Raw genomic sequence first — 5,837 nt, 5'->3', positions numbered from 1 at the left:
AAGCTTGACTTCCAAAAACACCTTTGGAGATCTGGCAAAGACTGAGCACTAGGGAGGAAAGTTTCAAATGTGCTTTTTAGCCACAATATCAGAAAAAAAAATTGTGTATATCCTGAGTTTACCAGCAAACACATTAGATGCAATATTGTTTTTCTTCCAAAGCAAGAATATCACTTCAAACACTAAATAACAATTCAAACTCTAAAAAAGAAAATTTTAACACTAATATAAATGTATCTATAGATAAATTTTGGCTCTATCTTTTTTAAGGGATGGGGAGGGGCAGGGGGAGAGGGACAGAGAGTATCTTTTTTTTTCCCCCTAGGCAAAGAACTTTATTAACCTGTTTCAAACTTTATTCCCAGGCTTCTTGAGCTTAATTAGCTGCAAAGAATGAATTGTGTATAAGCAAAAACTGAAAAGAGCTGCAGTGTCCAAGGGGCTTGGGCTTAAAAATATTAGAGATCTAGATTTTATTAGATCCATGAACAAAATTTTAAAAAGCAGTCATAATATAGAATAGCAGCTCCCAATAACTTCTTCAAGTTTTATCTTCTTCAGAAGTTGACTCAATTCAGTTTGCTTCATTCTTGGAAGCTTCATCAAAATTCTCCACAAGACCTGGAACTTCATCATCATCCTCCTCCTCCTCTCCGGTAGCAAGTGGTGCTTTTCCATCCGCAGATTGTGTGGGCAGAGCTTCAGCCAGTCTTCTTCAACTAGTCAGACTGTCTGCACCAAGTTGATTTAAGATACTGGGTAGCATTTCGGTCAGCTGCTTTGTCTCAGCATGGCCCGTAGTGGTGAAAGTGTTCGCTGCCAGCAATGCCTGAACTTCAGGGTTGTTGAAGTGGATCACTGTTCCTTGGTTTGTGAACATATTCACTTCTTCAAAACCAGAGATACTGTTTACCCCTGACTTCTTTAAGGAGAACTGAAGTGTTTTATCATCTGCTGTAGCAGTTCTGTGAACCACCTTCTTCTTCAGGCAAGCAGCTCCTTTCCCACCAATGCGCACCTGTGCTTGCAGTTTGGCAAATTTCTCCTGGTTTGTGAGCGTTTCTTTCATCTTGTTGGGGAGGAAAAGGGACCGCTTGGGGGACTAGGCTTGGCGTTCAGGGGCTCTCAGGTGGACCAGCTGAGATTAGGTGCAAGACGGCAGCTTAGACAGAATTTTCTTCTTCTTTTTTTTTTTTTTTAAGATTTTATTTATTTATTTGACAGACAGAGATCACAAGCAGGCAGAGAGGCAGGCAGAGAGAGAGGAAGGGAAGAAGGCTCCCCGCTGAGCAGAGAGCCAGACAGGGCCTGATCCTGGGACTCTGGGGTCATGACCCGAGCAGAAGGCAGAGGCTTTAATGCACTGAGCCACCCAGGTGCCCCGAGAGAGAACCTTAAGTGGGCTCCACATCCAACACAGAGCCAGATGCAGGGCTCAATCTCAGGACCCTTGAGATCATGACCTGAGTGGAAATCAAGAGTTAAACACTTAAGAGACTGAATCACCCAGGTGCTCCTTGGCTTATAATTTCTTGACATACAAAATACTGACAAATGAGGTAGGTGCTTATTTCTTTGAGTTGCATGATCAATGTAGTCAGTGCTTCAAATGTCTCTGCCAAGTATGCCAGGCATCTTAGGTCAGGGTCCCAAGAAGCAGACCCTAGGAGAGGATGTGAGTTCAAGGGAGTTATTAAGGAGAAACCTGTAATGCAATGAGGCAAGCAGGACAGGCAAAGGGGCCTTTCAAGCAGTTTCCAACCATGGCCTTGTCTTCTGGGGACCTCTGAAGAATGAATCACACACCAGAATTGGCCCCCACACCAACACAAGGTTTTGAAAGACTTTTATACCCAGCCCTACAGTCACTGGCTACAACCACCCAAGTACTATGCTTCTGCTCCTGTGGGCAGAAGGCCACAATGGTCCAAGGGTGGTCCTGGAAGAAAGGAACAGTTACAAAGCACAAAGAAGCAGTGACATGAGTGTTTCAAACCCAGAACAGATACCCAAGCACTCCAGGTGAGGCACTGAAAGTGTCTGCTATAACCAAAGTATGTGGAAAGTTAACATTTTTGAAACTGAAAAGGGTTTTCTCCAGGTATTCCAAAAACACAGCAACTGAGCCCTTCATTGATCCTGGCCAGGTTAATTTCCCTACAAAGCTCAGTATTCTAGGATCGGCTCTCAAATCTTCACACAAAAAAAGAGAAATGACCTGATGCTTTAACATACTATTTTCCACAACTTAGCTATCCTGATATCTAGACCGAGTTGCCCTCACAGAACTGTCAATCCAATGCTTGGCAGTGATAAGACATCCTTGAAATGTTCATCTTCTCTTGGATTTTTGCCCCAAATGCTGATCTTAAACTAGGCATTGCTGAAATATCATCAGTAGGCACCCAATATATTTCTTTTTAAGATTTTATTTATTTGACAGACAGAGATATCACAAGTAGGCAGAGAGGCAGGCAGAGAGAGAGGAGGAAGCAGGCTCCCTGCTGAGCAGGGAGCCCGATGCGGGGCTTGATGCCAGGACCCTGGGACCATGACCTGAGCTGAAGGCAGAGGCTTTAACCCACTGAGCCACCCAGGAGCCCCCACCCAAAATATTTTTTTTCTAATAAGCTCATTAGCTCGAAGAATTTTGACAATGCTTCAAAGACATCGTCAGCCTAAAAGGGTCCTTTTCCAGGCTCTTCAATGCAGCATGGGTAAAGAAATAATGAACACAGTTTTCCTTTACTGATAAGGAATTAACCTTGAAATTGATTTTCCCAGCTCAGTCATCTTTTTGGCCTTTGACTATAAGAATCAGACAAAAAATACCCTGCAATTTATTTGTAATTTTCTAAGTAAAGTTTTGGCAACACTCAGAACTCCAACATGAAATTCCTGTCATTTCTTTGTGATTTTTTTTAAATCCTCTTTCAGATGTTTATAACCTAGATAGATACCTGATTTTCTATTCTAGGACCATCTAGCCTCATATGCCAAAGAGAATGTCACCTTATGATCCAAAAGGAAGAAAAACTCCACCATCTGTTAAAGGTCTGTCTGTGTAACTCCAGGAAAGTCAAGCTGCCTCATGGCTAGTCTTTGCATCCTCTCCCATTTGAGTAAATATCAGTTCAATAGAAGAAAAAGCAGGGGAAACCAACATTAATTATTTGTACTGTTTAAATGATAAAAGTCACACATCATGTCAAAAGGACACAAGTGCCACCCTGAAAGAGCTCCCACTAACCAAAGCTGAGACACTTTGGGCAATAAAATCAGTAATATTTTACTGTAATATTTTGTAATATTTTACTGTAATATTTTGCTGTAATGTTTTACTACAACTCCCCAAAATAAAGAAATTAAATTAAGTAAACATGAATTAACTATTTAAAGAAATATCCATAAGCCCATACTGATTTTTTTAAAGATTAAGTACATAAATAGGGTGAAGTGAGAACCTTTCCCTACAGGAAAATTCCTAGCAAACAGAAAAAAAAGGAGGGGAAAGAGAACACCATCATCCAAGCTCTTGTATGATGATAACTGCTGCCAGATCCACCAGGGAATACTCAGATTCATGGGTGATAGTATTCAAGGAGAAACAAGATATTAGATAACTTCAAAGAATTCCCTCTCCCAAATATTTATTAATTGCAAAAGGGGAACTGACAGCTTTCTTGTGGAAAAAGCCAGCAGACTGACATGACGAAGGTTAACATCAGCAGTAAGAGACTCAGTCCACAGAATTGTGAGAAAACATGATACAAAACCAAGTTGGGGGAAATTCTACAAAATACCTGACCAGTACTCTTCAAAACCATCAAGGTCATAAAAGACAAGTAAAACTGGGAAACTGTCCCACACTGGACAAGACAGAGGAGACAGGATGGCTGAAAGTAATGTGGGGCCCTGGAACCAATAAGGACATTAGTGGGGAAATCCAAATAAAGTCTGAGTCTGGAGTCTACTTATTCGTCTTGTGCCAGTATCCATTCTCATTTAGGAAGAAATGCACCATGTTAACATCATGGGAAGCTGAGTGAAGGGTATCCAGGAGTTCTCCTTGCAACTCTCTTGTAAGTCTACAATTATTAAAGAAAAAAAAATTTAAGTAGTATGTGTTTATTGTAACAAGCCAAAGAGAAAAGGAGATAAAAGGAAAAACTTTAAGGGCTCCTGGATGGCTTTGTCAGTTAAGTGTCCGACTTTTGGTCTCGGCTCAGGTCATGATCTCAGGGTCATGAGATCGAGTCCTGCTTCAGGCTCCACTCTCAACACAGAAGATGTTCAAGTTTCTCTCTCCCCTTCCCTGTATCCTTACCCTCCACCTCTTCCTCACTCAGGGGCTCTCCTTCTCCCTCTGAAAGAAAGAAAGAGAAAGAAAGAAAGAAAGAAAGAAAGAAAGAAAGAAAGAAAAACAGACAGACTTCCCTCTCCCCTCCCTATCCATCTCACTCCTTGAACTGACCAGTTTAGTGTTAACTTTATGGCTCTTTTTGCTCAAAAAAATTCATATGGAAAATATAAAATATATGTATTGAGGTTTTCCCTTTGTTTTTTTATACGACTGTTTTTTAAAAATGGGTTGTTGTGAGGAGCAAGGTAAATATTTACTGATTTAACCTTTACAGAAATCTCTTTAAAAGGCTCCAAAAGGACACTCTGTTGTGGGATGTCCAACAAAACATATGGGGATGCTTCTTCACCCCTTATTTATTTCTGGGGCTCTCCCTGCCTAAAAACCTTTCCCCTGCCTTTCCACTGTATTCCAGCCTCTAAATCAATTCACTTTTTTCCCTCCCATGTGACTACTTTCCTCCCTTTCCAATGGAAACCAATTCAATCTTGCTGGCTCCTGCTAATGCCCCAGTCCATTTGGTAGCCTGAGCTCCATCGCCAGAGCCCAAAGCGAGTAACAGGGGATCCTTCGAGACGGCGGGGAAGAAGCAGATCTATCAGTATCTTTGTTCCTGACACACTATATCTGGCTCAATTGTTTTTCAAGCCGAGAGGGCTATATGGTGGCATTACTCAATGTTTTTAGACATAACCCATCCCAAAGAAATTTTATCCGATTCTTTGCAATGAACATGCATCCGTACTTCAGAAGAGCCATAGGCATTTAGAGGAAAGGGGTGTCTGCAGCCATAGTCAGCAAGCAGCACCCCAAGAAAAGAGGGGAGGGACCTAACAATGAGAAGGACTGGCTGCTCTTTGAGGGTGACAAATGGTGTTAGTGATGATCTGTGAGGGGCAGAGCAGTCCCAGGAACTCAGCTATCCTTGGGACCAGTTCTTGTTTGTCTCCTTACACAAGGACAGTGGCAGCCTGTGATTCCATCTCACCTTTTAATGGAGCTTAAGGGCAGATCTGTGTGCCCTTACCCTGACTTCTTCTGGACAAAGGTAGAGCATATTCTAACTTAGGGTATGATGTCATCCAAATAATTGTTTTTGCTACTTTATTGTGGCAAATACACAAAATCTACATTTGTCTGGCACCAGTCAGTTACTGATACATCTCGGTCTTCCCACTTAGTTGCTGTGTGTCGCAGAGAAAATTACCTCCACTCTCTGAGCCTAGCTTCCTCCTGTGTAAAAAGGTAATAATATTACCTATCTTACATGGTTCTTGTGAGGGTTACGGAGCTAATGTATATGAAGTGCCTACAGCAGACCTTTGCTTTTAAAAATCCTCTATCTTAAAAAATGAATTACACAAACTATTTGTTGACACATAGAGATACAGACATAGACATAGATACATTTGGTTATCTGACCAGATCATTTATATGGGAGTGCTAACCTGCCCAATTATGCTAGAAAAACAAG

At 41.5% G+C, this 5,837-nt stretch overlaps 1 pseudogene; it reads right to left on the bottom strand.

Annotated features, from left to right (window-relative positions):
* Nucleotides 1–574: 574 nt before the first annotated feature.
* Nucleotides 575–1,144, bottom strand: LOC122910621 (annotated as a pseudogene).
* Between the last annotated feature and the right edge of the window lie 4,693 nt (nt 1,145–5,837).

Source organism: Neovison vison, chromosome 6, assembly GCF_020171115.1.
Source record: "Neovison vison isolate M4711 chromosome 6, ASM_NN_V1, whole genome shotgun sequence".
Taxonomy (NCBI): domain Eukaryota; kingdom Metazoa; phylum Chordata; class Mammalia; order Carnivora; family Mustelidae; genus Neogale; species Neogale vison.
This window is presented reverse-complemented; position numbering and strand designations above follow the sequence as displayed.